The 16245-nt window shown below is 37.5% G+C and overlaps 1 protein-coding gene across 4 annotated transcripts in view; it reads left to right on the top strand.

Annotated features, from left to right (window-relative positions):
* Positions 1 to 16245, top strand: part of LRRC4C (leucine rich repeat containing 4C) — a 988415-nt gene that overhangs the window by 545288 nt on the left and 426882 nt on the right. The window contains exon 1 of one of the 4 annotated variants that reach the window (XM_081099068.1): positions 10050 to 10244. The exons of the other annotated variants lie outside the window; for them this stretch is intronic. The gene's annotated coding sequence lies outside the window, so the exon portion shown is untranslated. Of the gene's footprint in view, positions 1 to 10049; positions 10245 to 16245 lie in introns of those variants that run through there. 4 annotated transcript variants of the gene reach the window in all.

Below are 16245 nucleotides of genomic sequence, written 5' to 3'. Positions count from 1 at the left end.
ATTTTGCATGCTGAGCCCCTAGTAATAATAATAATCTCAAACAAAGCCCTTGCTATGTGAAAGAAATGGGAATAAGACTATTCCTGTATTAATTCATTTAATGTTCCTAGCACCTATCTGGGTAGATCACCTCTGTTGTATCGATGAGAAAACCATATCTATACATCTATCTCTCTGCCTCTGTCTTTTCAGTACAGCATAGAGGTAAGTATGAAGTGCATCCAAAGAAAAGCCAAACTCTCTGGTCCAAAGCCCAGCCCTGTCACCTGCAAACTTCAGACTCTGCCTTAAATCACTGAATCAGGCTGTGCCTCACTTTCTTCATATGTTTATTGATAATTATGAGGATTATAGTTTGAGGTTTTGAAAGCCTCCTGGAATCCATTGTGGAATATTAAAAAAAAAAAAAAAAGCAAAGATTAAAACAAAACAAAATAAAATAAAAATAAATAAAAATAAATAAATAGATCATACAAAGTCACAAATATCAAAGTGTATAATTATTTGATGGTCCTTAATTAATAATAGGTAGGTTTAGCAAATCAAGTCTTTATTGTATAGAATTAAAATTTAAACATTCAGTCAATCAATATTTGAGTATCTTTAATGATTTGGCTGTAATACTAGCTGCTTAGAAATAAAAGATAAACTATATCTTTAGAAGTGGGATGGAAAAACATAGGATGGTATTTTAAAAAGAAAATAACTCATTTCAACTTATTTCAGCTGCCTTCTACCTATTAGACACTATACTAAACTGAATAAGCTGTATTTTGTATCCTCAAGAAGTTTAAACTATGTTGAGGATTATCAAAGTGATACATATGAACAGAGGATATTAAAGTAAGAGGAAATATCATTCATCAAAGGGTAGTCCACAGCGCTGGCTAGGTGACTCAGCTGATTGGCGCCTCCTCTCTTACACTAATAAATTGTGTTCGATTCTAAGCAGGGCACCTATGGGAGACAACCAATTGATGTTTTTCTCTCACCTTGATGTTTCTCTCTGTCTCCCCACTCCCTCCTCTCTTGCTCTCCAAGAATCAATGGGAAACACATAATCTAATAAAGACTAAAACAACAACAAAAGAATAAACAAAAGAAGAACAGACTCATAGAAACAGGCCAGTTACCTGAATGGAGGTATTATGGGGGGATGGGTGAAAAGGTAAAGAGGAATATAGTCAGTAGTATTGTGATACATTTGCATGGTGACAGATTATTACTAGATTTGTGGAGTAATCACATTGTAAGTAAGGTATAAAAATATTGAATCACTGTATTGTATACCTGAAACTAATATAACGAATATAATATTGTATACAAACTAATAAAATTTTCAAAACAAAACATAGTTCACTGACAACGTGGAAAAAAATATTTTTAATATAAATATAATAGGTAGAATATATTTTTATTAGTAATAAGTCAATTGTTGAGAGAAATAATTCTCTCAACAAAATGAACAAAAGATAACAGTAAACTAATAAATAGCTCGGCCATCATGGCTCAGTGGTTGAGCATGGACCTGTGAACCTGGAGGTCATGGTTCAATTCTCTGTCATGGCACATGTGGAAGTTGTAGGCTCGATCCTCAGTGTGGGGTGTACAGGAGGCAGCCGATCAATGATTCTCTCGCATTGTTGACATTTCTATCTCTCTCTCCCTCTCCTTTCTTCTCTGAAATCAATAAATCTATATTTAAAAAACATAAAACACAAATAAAAACCAACAAGTATACATGGAATATTCACATATAAAATATGCCTTACCTCATTAATAAATAAGTGCAAATTAAATTAGCAACGATATTTCATTTTTCACTAATCAGCTTGATTAGGAATAAATTATGTTGATGAATATGTAGAAAAATGGGTACCATCTTGCTGTTAGAAGAGAAGTAGTTGATTTAATCTTTCTGCAGAGGATTTTTTTTTTTACATAACTTGCATAATTAAAAGCAAACATTTACAATTAAAAACAGGTAGGGATAAAGGAAGGACAAAAACATTGAAAGAATTATTATTGCTGGAAGTGGAGTTCTTGTGGCACACAAGAAAAATTATTTCCTGAGGCCCCCATGGAAGGGTGGAGCTCCATTGGAAAGTTTTATTGATGATATAAAATTAAAGGGCTTCCATTTTAGGGTCCCATCTTTGTTCCTTTCACCATGAGAAAGTCCATTGTCTTCAGCAGGGCCAGAATTAAGGCCACTGCACATATTTTCAGCTCCATACTAAAGTCCCGTCCCGTTCAGCGTCCTGCATGTGAAGTCTGAATCTGCAGGGTCATGAATGATGCAGCTATTTAAGGTCACATGTCTACGGAGAGAGAACAGGTGAGTGCACAGGTGAGTGTGGGTCACCAAGCAAGAGAATGCAGGAACAAACAAGAGCAAGAGCAAGAGAGGGGCGACTCTTTGGGGATTTTAAGTTTCCAAGATTTCAATAGCTTCTGAGGTGGTCCACCCCCTAGCTAATCTGCTGTTTCTCAGGCTAGAAGGACAGGCAAGTACCTTCCCTATAACACCCTACCTTCATTGCACATGTGCACATCTCGCCTTTGTTTGAGCCCTTGCCCTACTGACCTGCAGGGAATGGACAGACGGTTGCCTGCCTGGGAAGCATGAAGCTGTAGCTTCCTGGTGGAGCTGCACAGATGACCATGCTTATTATGTCTGGCTTTCAACTTGCTCTCTTTCTATTATTAATACTAGAAAGCCGGTGCACAAATTTATGCATCGGTGGGGTCCAGATGGCCCACCCCAAAGGGATCCTATCTGGCTGGGTTGGTGCGAAGGAGGGACCTCAGGTGTTTGGCCAGCCGGCCCTACCCCAGATTGAGATGTTGGGGGCCAATCAGGGGCAGCCTGAACCGAGTGGGGAGGGGGGCAATTGGGGCCTTGATCAGGCTGGTTGGCTGCTGCAGTGCACATCAGAGCCACCGGTCTTTCTGGTTGTTCTGGTCGTTCTGCCACTCCAGTTGCTGGGCTTTTATATAAATAGATTAATAAACCAGCTAGCTAATTATGATGATAATAGAAGGAAGTGAATAAGAAAAGAGAAGAGAGGTTACTAAATGATCTTCAAAAGTAACCTTTTTAAAGTTTGGTAAGACAGTTTGTTCTTTATCAAAATCTAAACCAGTTATTTAATGGAATTAATTAATGCCTTGGAAACTAACCAAAGACTTATAGTTTTGGTGTGCATAGATGCATCTATATTTTGTCTTAGATTACATTTTATTTTTGTCTTGGTATTTGTTTTTGATAGAGTAACCAATCTTGAGATATATATGGATCTCAATAGCTTTGAAAATTCCCAACAGCTTAATACTCTTCCTTTCTGTGACAGCTTTTGAATAACAGTAGCATGTTTTGCAAAATAAATGTGGCATAATTTTATATTTCAGGTCTGACTGTTGAAATAGAATCAATTTTTTAAAGAGATTTGGGTGTATTATTTTTACCAATTATTTCAAGTATGTAAATAATATATTTATTTTATCTATCATCCCTTCAGTTATTTCTTTTTTTATTTCTAGTTGTGGATTAATAGTTACCTCAGATACTGAAATCATTTAGTACATTTATTTTGTGAAGAGATGAACCAGAAAATATTTTCATATTTTAAAAAATGCTTTTTAAAATTCCTATTCAATTGGTCTAAATAACAAATTATTAAGTGGAGTGACTCCTTTATACAGTTTTGCAGTACTGGATAATTTAGATTGAAAAGGATTTTTTTTATTGAAAATACTAATTCCACATTTCCAGGAAAGTAAACTTTTTGAACAGAACCTTAAAACTGTAATGCTCATATATCCATGAAAAACATTTGCCTATGAAAACATAATCACCCAAACCAAAACGCATCATCGACATTGTACGGCAATGTCCACACACTTGCAATCATATAAGAATAGATACAAGTATTTAGACTTACAGAGAACGCACCAATAGTACCACATTTTTAGACTGTTCTCTACCATTGTGGGCCAGGCTGTGGACTCTTTATTGAATATTTTTCATGCTGCTCACCACTAGCATCTAGTGAGAAAATAAAAAGGCAGAGCGTCGTTGAGTCTCTTTTAAGCTTTTCTTTTACATGATGTGTCACATTAATTCTGCCCTACAGGGAAATAATGAAAAAAAACTTTAATATAACACTGTGGTTCAGAAAGGAAACACGACAGCAGTACATTACTGCAAATTGTATTTAATGAGCTTCTTAGCACTGGGAGAGTGAGTCTTTGAAACAGAAGCTACTCAATTGCGATCATTTTGACGATAATTAAATCATTTTACATTTACCACAGGGACTGGTTCAATTTTAATTAGACACTTTCATGGGAAGGTGAAGCCACATGATTAATATTTTCTTGATCGTATAGTGGGAAAGATTCATAATGTAAAGGACTAAAAAAAACAATATGTCTGCTATTTCAAGGAAAAATGAAAGTACATATTCTAGGAGTTATTTGAGGGGCATGAGTTGGGCAGAGCAATGCCAGTGACTTGGTTTTGGCATGGATAGATGCATATCTGTAAATGGGTGAATAAATAAAAATAATATGTGTTTCCTATTCTAGGGCTTTTTCTTAAATACTGATATTGTGCTTTGTGTGAAGAATGATCAAATTAAGTAACAAAACTGCTCATCAAATGAATTCAGTATATAGTTCCTTGTTTTGGTAGAAAGTACAATTGAATTGGATTCCCAAGGCAATGTAAACACTAAATCTGTTGTTTGCTAGCTTTTTAATTATGGTCAAGTAACTTAATCTCTCTGTATAACATTTTATTCTCCCTAAATAATACTAATACCTTCCTTTTAGAGTTAGTGTGATCATTATATAAGATAAAAATGTGGAACTACATTACAAACTTAAGATTGATATATAAAGTTAACTTAGGAATGTTAACAAAAATATTTTTATTTTGACATTTCTTTCATTAATGCTATATTGTTAAGATTTTATATTTTTAATCATTCTTATTTCACATACTATATGCCTGTATGAAGGCAACTGCAATTTACAATAAAATGAAAAGAACAATAAAAACCAATGTGTGTTTCTATAATTGATGTTTTCCCAACCATGAAATATCCAAAGACTTGTCTCATATTTAAACAAAATGACATGACAGGAAAGTGGATGGCTCGAGGGATTTCCTGAGGATTAATCTGTTTGGCATTAGGCACAAGCTGTAAGTCTAAGCTAAGTTATCTTCAATCATATAAGACATTCAATCATTTCCCAGATATTAAAACATTGGAAACACAACCCTCCTATTAACTCCAAATGGGGGAAAAATGGAGGCATTCAATAGGAGCTACTGGATAATTTCCCGAATTTAAAAAAAATATATTTCTTTTCCTAAAAAGAACCTTTTTTAAAAACAAATTTCAAATTATTAGAAATTTGATCACTTTCTGTTTATTTGAGACTCTGTTGCACCTCAATAGGATATCTTTGTAACAGTGGTAGGTGTGGTGTGAATAGCTTGCAAACTACAATAGTTGGATTGTGGGCTGCATTTTTGCCCATGGACATTAGCTCTGTCACTATTTCTTAGAATAACATTTATGTAGATAGCCATTGTGTGTTTGGTTCTTGCCTGTATCACCAGCACCTAGCACATACTTGCTGTTATTATTTGAATAAATTTATTAAGTGTAAAGGCATTATTTCTAAAACATTAAATGACTACACTTATAGGGCTTGCGCCATTTTTTTTTAAATTTACTTAAATGGGCAGCATGGTATTGGGGAAAATGCACTAGATTGGATTCTAACTTCCCTAATTTACTAGCTGTGTGTCTTTGAACAAATTATAGCACTTCTCTTAGTTTTGGGATCTTCATCATGAAAAGATTGTGTAAGATAAACTGAGTTCTCTTTCAACTTAAATGATCTAAAAAATGCTGGTATGTTTTTTATATCACGTGGGGACACGTTCCCTCCTGGGCTGAGTCAATCTGTGTTAAGCCATTTGGTGTATTTTATCAGAGATGATTTGACATTTCTGGTCAATTTTGAGATAGATCTATGGCTTTAAAGAGAATGAAGGCAATTGACCATCTATTTCCTACCAGTTTCTAGTGCAAGATCCTCTTGGGAATATACTTCAAAGCTCTGCAAATTTCAAGAGGTTGTACTGAATGGAGGTAAAATAAGAAAACTTCATTCTGTCTGCTGAGCTATGTGTGTGTTGGGGAGGAACCGGTGAATAGGGGGTATTTGATTAAGGAACTCAACCATCAAACTCTGTCTTTGGTATCCTATCATCCAATTTCCTCTTATATTTTTTTCATTTTTTCTCCCTTCTTTCCAAGAACTTTCCCTTTCTCTTTTTTTTCGTCTTCCTTTTCCCACTCTTCTCGTGAAAATGGGTATATGTGCGAGTAGAGGGAAAAATACAAGGAAGAAATGTTCTCCTTGATTCTCTGCCTTGAGCAGAATAGGAGTCTTCTCCAAAAGCCAAGAACTGAGAGAACAGAGATGAAACAAAGGTAAGTCTACCCAGTGTGTGCAGGGTGCTGTTGTAAGGTGACTCTCCTGTGCTGTCATGCTTCGTGAATCATTACACATGTTTTATTGGCTGTTGGGACTGTGCTGTCCTTTAAAACAGAATGTCCCCATTAGCCTAACACACCTTGTTGCCCTGTGGCTCCTAGAACTTGACTTCTATAATGATTCTGTATAGCCATGAGAGTCAATAAAAAACAACAGCAACAGCAACACAATTCTCAGGCATTTTAAGGGTAATGCATATAGGTGTATTTTATAGTACAAAGGCAGCATTTAGCGGCTATTATGTCTAGCAAACAGAAACTCAGTTCCTCTGAATTATACTCATCGGTGGACTGTAATTGATTGCTACTTTCGGATCATTTGTTTTAGAAAACTCAATAAAACAAAGTGATGAAAATGTGCTGGATGATTTCCACAGAGGGTAAGAATGAAAGCGCTAGGAAGGATTCATAGTCACTGCTTGTTTCTCAAACACAGCCCCAGTCCTGGGTGGATGGCTGTTTCTTTCTCCTTGGAAATTCCACACCTAATGGGTGAAACAAATTTCCCTGATGTTCTGTTTACCCCATTCTTGCTTTTATTCCCTTTGATAAAGACCTATTGGTATTGAAGATTGCAGGTGGGCTATTTTACATCGAGATTCTGGTTCAATTACTTCCAGCTACATCGGTACATTGCCAGAAAGGGCTTCAGAAGGTAACAGAGCTTGTATGCATTTGCCTTCCTTCTCCCAGGTAGCAAATGCAATTGTTTTGTTTTTCACGGTCTCAGAATGACTAGATGTCAGCAGCTTACACCCCGCAGGGCAAATCAAGATGCTGCATAAAGTGTTTGGAATTGCTCTGTTGGCATTGATAGCAGAACGGTAATAACAGAATTTCTGAATGCAATAGGGCTTTTGGCAATGTCAACCTCTCAATCCTGGGTGGAGGACAGAGAATGTCATTGTGTCATTTCAATTAAGCTTTTATTTTCCCTCCTCTTCCTCGATGTGAAGAATTTTTTAGGATGAACGAACTCCTCTTTACTTGCCACAGACACCATGTGAGTCAATAGCTGGCACTGCCACCTGTATCTCTGGTTATGTAGCTCAAAGATAACTCTCTCCAATAATCTCTCTTCCCAAAGGGTTTTGTGCTCACCTGGCTCACCTCTTCTTCTAAGTCATTGCAGGAATTTACTAGATATATTTAGCAACTAACGAACTCCTTGATCATGTATCCTTCAGGGGGAATGGGAGCAATATAAAAGTCCATAAATTATTTACTTCCCTACAGACACACACAGACTTTGCTTTCTCTAGTGCTATTCGGCGTTTGGTAAATTTTCCATTCTATTAAGCCATCTTTAGCTCAGGAATGGCTGCCTTTGAAAACAAAAAGCCTGTTATTGTCAACATTGTACAAATAGCATGCTAATCATTATATAAAAATATATTCATGTCTTTAGCATTCTCTCTGCCCAAACTTTGAGATGTGTTGAGTTTAGTCAGCCATCTAGATTTTATTTTGTTTGTATCTCACTTCTCTATAAAACGTATGTGAAATGGTTCACTAGCTTTTCTCTAATGCCACACAACCAACTTGTCTAATCTTTTAACTGAGATATCAGTGTGTGTGTGTGTGTGTGTGTGTGTGTGTGTGTGTGTCAGAAAACAATCATATCACTTTCCATAAAACTCCTACAAGATCACCCAAAGACAATTGTCACCTTGTTATTTGTGCGGAGCTCTCCGTGCCTTCCACCGGTTTCCTGTGGAAGCGGGTTTCTTGAGATGTCACAAGAAAAGGAATTGCATGGGAGAATGAGTAGCATTTATTTGTGTGAAATTAAACCCCTGAGTTTCCAAGGTCCTCTGACCCTCCATCATACCACGGAAGGAGTCAAGCTGTGTCTTCAGTAGAGCAATAACTAAAGCAGTTGCCCTAAGTTTCTGCTCAATATTTGCACAGTCCAATCCAGCATCAGGCTAACGTAACTCGTATTCCCAGCTGCAGTCTATCAGTCCATTGTGTGTGGGGTCCTCATGGCCGTGGGCCAAGCAGCTTCTAGGAACACAAGGAAGCAGAAACAAAACCAGAGGAAAAAGAGAGGAACCAGAGAGAGTGAGAATTCCTTAGGATTTTAACCTTCTAAGATTTTTGAGCATTTTTAATGTCCTCACCTCCTTTAGCAATGATCTCTGTTTTAGGATAGATTGACAGCCACCTTCCCCTATGTGACTCAGCGTCACTGCACATGCACCCATCTTCCCCTTGGTGGCCCCCTTCTCCCAAGGGAAGACCTGTAGGGAATGGGCCCTGGTTCCCTGGGGAGTGTAAAGTTCTAGCATCTCTGTGAAGCTGCCCAGATGGCAATGCTTATAATATCTGGCCTTCCCTTCACTTCTGTCCTATTATTAATAACTAGCTACTTATAAAGATAACAATATAGTCCCTTGGCGTTAATGTTATAGAAGATTTTCAGTTTCAATTTATGTATTAATCCCACAGTTGTGCTTGGTATGGGGCATTTTGCCTTCATCTGTTCTCCACAAAAAGGCTGTATGACTACTTTCTGTATGTATCATGTTTGTAGATAAGGTCATTCCCATAGTGTGGATGCATTTGAAATGGAAGCAAATGTGTGGTGTCATAGGTGAGCATCAAGCTATTCCTATAATCCAGATAGAAGTCCTTTCTCATTAACTCATATAAATATCAACAATTAGCATGAAAAAGGAAGTTGAAAAAATGTGGTTTGGGGTGTTGCTTGGAGTGATCTATCTGCAAAGAAGTCCCTTAACTTCCTAAAATAGTATGACCATCATCCCATGAGCAAAGGGAATTCTTCAAGGCCTTCTGTTGATGAGGAAAATAAGACATTTTTTGGGGGGGAGACCAGCAGCCTAACTCTGCACCTAGTTAATAAGTAGCCCTAATGCACATTCCGGTTAGCCTATAGTCTACTAGTCACTGCCCCTTCCTTAATTATCTGGTCTTGAAAGACCTGTTTACCTAAATACTCACATTTTACAGAAGCGATAAACCATAAACAATACACAACTCCCAGAGGGGGTTATCTGTGCTGGCACCAGGCCAGGCCTTTAGGTGTGGTCTCACCGCCCCCATCCCAACACACGGGGCCTTTTGCAAAGCCCGCAAAAGGTCCGGAAGTCTGATCCATATCTGGGGGACAAAGAAACAAAGGTTATAAAGAGAAAGCTTCCTCCATATTGGTTTGCTCAGGATTTGGAGAACTGACCCCCTGAGTCACTGTACTAGTACATGTGAAACATCTGGAAATAAATGGGTTTTTCCTGTGTCTCCGGGTACTCCTGTGTATTTTTCAGTCTCCTAGTAAATTCTGTAACACTGTTTAGAAATGCTTTCTGCCATGAAGAGCTTCACCTTCCACCTGTTTATCCTCTGATGATTCAAAGTTTATCTCTAACTTTCTTTGCCTTGTTTCCACTTCTGCATTGTTATATTTTTCCACCCTAATGTCTTTGAACTGTGACTTGCATTTTTCAGAGGAAGGGAACTACAAAGGTCTCGCTTTCCAAATCAGATGAAATCTGCTAGAAGTTGCCTACCTATGGGCTGGGAGAACTGGTGGAGATGTGAGGAGAGACACTGTGCTTAATCTCTCTTTGTTCCTCCGCCCCTCTGCCTGGAGATTGAACACCTCCACTGACATTGTCAACAAAGCTGTTATTCCACTCATTGGTCAGTACACGTGTTCCTTTTCTGCTGAATGCCTGGGGAAATGATGCATTGTATGCTGATCCTCTCTTGGTTTCATTTTCTCAGGGACAATAATGCCAACTCTGTGTCCCTGATTATTAGGGTGGGAGTGGGAGATTAAATCATAATTCACCTGCATGGAGACTCAGATACAAAATGCAAATAGATATGATAAGCAACTGTTTTTGTTTGTTTGTTTGTTTGTTTGTTTGTTTTTTAAAGAGGCAGGGGCTGGTCACTTTAATCTTCTAAGAAAAGTAAATTTATGGCTTACCTTTATGAAAACCTCTGTCCTTCTGTAGAGTCAGTGGAGAAACAAAAGACTGTCAAATGCTACCAAATTGGAAAATTATCTCTTTAATAGGCCAGTTCTTTGAAATAGGTATTCTCAGCCTCTGGAAGAAAAGAGTAAGAAAAGAGTTTACTTGAAATACTTGCATATTTTGGGAGAGTTCTGTATAACCTCAATTAAAGTTTTTTTTTTTTTTTCTGAGTGTACATACTTGATGTTAATACATATTTTAACTAATTCAAGTTTTCCAAACTTGTAACTTGAGGCAAGCCCTACATTGACCCATTCCCAGTCATTTTCTTTGAAGGTTCCACTAAGCTCCCCACCTCAGAGGACAAGTAAAGTAATTAACCTCATTATACACTGATTGTTTCTTTCTTACACGTTTCCGCTGCACACTGGTGTATAGTTATTTCCGTCTCCTCTTGCACAGTAGTTTGCATTTTGCCTCCACTTTCATGAATGCCTGAAGGCATAATAATACCTATCTCCCTGAGTTCCTGTGAGGTTTACATAAAAGAACATATGTTGATTTCTATCTCCTGGTCCAATTCAGCTCTGGAGTTGCAAAGGAAATTAGATACATGGAAAAGGGAAAAGCTTGGGTAACCTGGTTAGCCCAGCATTGGTAAAGGGGGGAGCTCCGGATGCATCCCCTATGTGCATTCTGGGTTGTTTCTCTAGGCGTTGGTTTATATTGATTGGTGATCGATATGAGACTCAGACGAAGGTTGTTTTTTGTTTGTTTGTTACTACCAAGTTTTGTTTGCTTATTTTTGATAAGCTTTTGGTTTATAAAATAACTCATCAGCATTTCAAGATCAAATGTCATATAAAATGGTCACACTTGGCGACAGTGTTATGGGACTGAAGCTGATGAAGAAAGTAAGTTGTAGACAGGTGTTCTGCCGGTTTTCACACTCTGTTTTCTTGTGTCCTGTTTGTTTCATTCATTAGTGCTTCCCACTTGCCCACTGGGGCCGTTGAATTTGAGACTCCTTTGTAGATTCATAGCTCCTTCAAAGAACGCATGGTTTGAGACATCAGCATGTTTCGACCACATTCTTTTCCTTCAAATTCCATCTTACAATTCTCTATATTTGTTCTCCTAAGCTTAAAAAAAGGATATACACATATGTTATACTTACCTTTCCTTAAATATTTAGTGCAGTATTCTGAATAATTACACTAATTTTATAATGTCATACTAGGAGGGGTATACTTTTCTAGGTAATATATTCTTTTATGAAAAGTAGATTATTATTTGGAGAGTGAGCATTGAAGTAAAAATTACCTGGTTCTGGGGGATTGAATATGCCAACATACAATGGACAATGTATTGCTTGTTCTCATTTGGGTGGTCTCCATTTATTTCCACAGTTCAAATGCCATCACTGTCACTTACTATGTTTACACCTTTGTTACATATGTTGCAAATGCAACTATTGATAAGAAAAGGGATCATTTAATCAACCAAAAAATATACGTGTCCAAAACCAACTTTGTTTAATCTTTTAAAGAGGTAAAAAGATTTTAGAGCTGGAGAGAATATTAAAGATAATTGGGTCCCCTGGTTTTCAAACTCCATGATAATAGAAATTTCAGAAAGGAAAAGTTTCAACAGAAATATGTAAATAGTGACAAAATCAAACCAAAATTCTAATCTTAGGTCTTTTGTGATAAAGGAAAGACTGAGAGAAATATTCAACATTTTTGAACTTCATTCTTCTATAAATATTGTTTGTGAATAACCTACTACATCAACCATAATTTTCAGGAAATGGATAAGTCGATACCAAAAGTATGAAGCCACTGAAACACTGCAATGAGGCTCATGTGTTTTAGTTTAGATTCCCTCTAAAGCAAACCCTGAGACAAGGATTTGTGTACACGTAGTTTATTTGAGAGACAATATAGGGAAATATGAGGTAATGGAAAGTGAGATAGGAAATAGAGGAGAGCCAATAAAAGGTGTATTGATAAGCATAGTTCTGTTATGGGCAACTGGGAGTAAATTGAAGTGGGAACATGCTGTAGAAATTAGTGGAACCCCTACCCCACGTTCTGATAATTAAAATTATTTTCTGCTGTCCCCAGTTGAGGTTCACTGGCTTAGGCAAAGCTCTATACTTTCCCAATGAGAAAACTAAAGCACAAAGAGTGAACTTTAGTTGTTCAGTGTACATAGCTAAACTAAAGATAGAATAGGACCTAGAACACAGATTTCTACTGTTTTTAGTCGTGGGCTCTTTTTAGTTTTAGAATTAGAAAAACACATAACTTACCAGAACAGTTGCATCACTTATAGATTAGAATATCCACAGGTGACACATTCCAGAACCAAATCATCTTTTTATTTTCCTTTTCCTTGTTACACTTCCTTGATGAAGATGCTGTATGTAACCTCTCCTAGAAAACTATGGCGTTCTTGCACTACTCAGGTTGCAAGTTGAATTGCTTCTGCTCATTGGGTTCCTTATGGGAACAATCAGAAGTCACCATGACTCCTTAGGTGTGAGATTGTAAACTGGTCTCTTTCTAATCAAACTTATCTCCTAAGTATCTGTCCAGTGCAGATCGGTCTCTTCTACAGCCTTCTGTGCCATCTCTTATAAGACGTTTTCCACCCATTCCACTCCCCTGACCTCCCCACTGAGTTGGGGGGCATTCTGTGTTTACATGACATCTATCCTGTGGTTATTGCAATGGGAGCCCTAAGCCATCTCTATTATTGTCATCTACTTCTCTGATTTCCCCCTCTGCCTTGTGAGCAACTTGGGCATAATAGCCTGAGGCTTTCAATATTTGATGCCTAATTCCTGAATTCTTAACTCAGTAAATGTTTGGGGAATGAATGAATGGATCATTAAAGGAATAAAAACTGCGAAGTCGGTCTACCCAAAAATAATTATAAAAGCAAAGAGAAGGTTTACTCCCCACCCCCACCCCCGTTCTTTAGGAGTTTGCTGTGTTCCTTACACTCACTTTGACTATGTTCATAAGCAAAGTTAAAGGAAAGTGTCTTGAAACATTTCTATCAAATCAAATATGTTTGAAAATGTTCAGGTTGGGCATTCATTTTCATAAATGTGATCTGTGCGGTGTGGGTAGCTCTGTGGGATAACATCTAACCCAATAGCTCATTTTTCCTCTGCTCTGAGTTTTAAAAACCTGATTATGAAATAAGGGATTTGTAATGCTTCACAGGAAAACCTGTTGAATGACTGAAAATAATTCAAATTCTCTTCATAAACATTCTGTTCATTGCCAGGCATTGTGGAACAATAGTGATTACAATTTCCTCAAGAAAAATAATCTGTAAAACAAGACTATGCTTATTTAAACATTGCTTATCCAGGTATTTATTATAATAAGATAATGATCTTAGTCTGAATTAGCTATTGAGTGAGATGTTCTTGTTGTTTGTAAAGTTTAATTCTATACAAAAAAATAATGTTGGGATGTAGTCTCTGTAATAGCTAATGAATAAATATGAAGATTATTTTCAAGCCATTTACATATTAGGAAATTTAGGTTTTAGCCCTCATTATTGTATAACATTGAATATGAAATTATATACAGGCTTCGTCTTGGTAAGTGAAATAATTTGCATGCATCCATCACAGCAACAAAGACAAGGTTTAACATTTCTTATATATTAATATTGATGTGCAATTTGAGTTTTAGCTTGAAAAGGCAGAGTGTTTATTTGGTACAATTAGTGTAGATCTCATTGCTTGAAGAGCAATGTGTCTTCATCAAGCCTTATTTATTAAGCAATGATATTTACTTAGCACTATGCTGAATGTTGGAGCATAGGGGCATAAAATAATTTTAAAATGTTATCATGACTGTTAGAGAAATTATAGTCTCATTGAGAAGGGAATATATATATATACTAATAATAGAGGAATATGAAAATTGTCCGGGATGCCATCACAGTAACACTAATGACTGAACAGCAGGCTGCGTGGGGCGACCAGGCCGGCAGGGGTGTTAGTGAGGGACGACCAAACGACTGAACTGCAAGCAGAGTGGGGCAACCAGGCTGGCAAGGCGGGAGGGGGGGGCAGTAAGAGGTGACCAGGCCATTGGAAGGGGCAGTTAGGGGTCATCAGGCAGGCAGGCAGGTGACCAGTTAGGAGCCAGTGGTCCCGGATTGTGAGAGGGATGTCTAACTGTCAAAATTGACAGTGGGACATCCCCCAAGGGGTCTCTGATTGGAAAGAGTATAGGCTGAGCTGAGGGGACCTTCCCCCCAATGAACAAATTTTGTGCACCTGGCTTCTAGTATGTGTGTGTGTGTATACTAGATGTACATAAATGTCCCAAGAAAAATTCTGAGATATTCTAAATTAAATTATAGAAGCAGGAGAGTTATAGAGACAGGAATAGTTAACCAGTTAATAGCTTGGGACAACTAACAAAAGATTTCTCACATTAATGAATGCATGTTGTAGTTTGAAGCTACCTCCAGAGGACATTAGCAGACCTCTAGATACCTCCACATCCCCAATATGCGTACATAAACTTTCCAGACTCTTTCCTGTAACCAATCAAACGTAGGAAGGCAGGGGTGGATGGGTGGGTGGGAAGAGATCAACCAAAGAATTTGTATACATATATGAATAGCCCATGGGCACAGGGTGGTAGAAGCCTGGGGTAGGGGTGGGGGCAGAGGCTGACTATAAGGGGTCAATGAGAGAACAAAAGGGAACATAAAATACTTTCAACAATAAATATTTTTTTAAAAAATCAGTAAATATTTATTTCTTACACTCCATGTACCTATCATAGAACTGCCCCTCTTCACCTTTTTCCATCCCCTTGTTGGTAGCCAATGCAAATTCTTTCCAAACAACTTCCATCTTTCTTCCCCCAAATGTAATGTATAAAAGCCATCAATGCCAGGTTGGTGGACATGTTGCCTTCTCCACCTAGAGCTGCTGCTGGTGGTTAGACACACATCGAAGGACCTAATCTTTTTCTGGCCAGCATATGGTTCATGAAATCATTTCTTTCAGAAAATTTTTCACACTTATTCATCCCTTTAGCAAAAATGTATCGAATACCTTACTCTGTGTCCAGTGAAGCCGATTAAAGTGCTTTTTGCTCATTCTTCATTTTTATTAATTCTCCCTCCTTTTGAATTAGATAATTAAGTTATTCTCAAGCAAATGTAAAAACCCATAAAGATAAGCTTCAAAGCCTGCCTTACTACATGATTGCCAGTCCAAGGACTTATATAAAATGAGAATCACTACAGTCTATGCTTCCTTTTCTCTGTATGCTATTATATTACAAACAAATAAAAACATATAAGACCATTTCGCAAGGAGAGTATTCTATGTTGGGGCAGGTAGTTATCAAAGGATTAGTTAATAACACTTGTGACTTGGTTTTTTAAATTGAAAGTATACTCAGGCATGGCTTCTATCCAACTAGTATGCATGTACTCTTGTCCTGGTTGTTTTGAATGATGTCTTTTCTGAGGAGACCCATATCTGTTTTGATTTGAATATGCCCATGCTATACTGTCTAGAAAATGCTCTTACTATCTCCTCTGGCAGGCTGCTCTGAGGACTCAAGGAAGTATAGGTTGAGATTTCCAGCCACTCTTGTTTCTTCTGTCCTTCTCTACTCAACCTGAAAATGTGGGTGATTTTTCATCGTTCATGGTCAATGGCTGGT

This window comes from Myotis nattereri, assembly GCF_964212035.1.
Source record: "Myotis nattereri genome assembly, chromosome: 9".
Taxonomy (NCBI): Eukaryota; Metazoa; Chordata; class Mammalia; order Chiroptera; family Vespertilionidae; genus Myotis; species Myotis nattereri.
The sequence above is the reverse complement of the archived record's forward strand: the minus strand, read 5'-3'. Positions and strand labels throughout refer to the sequence as shown.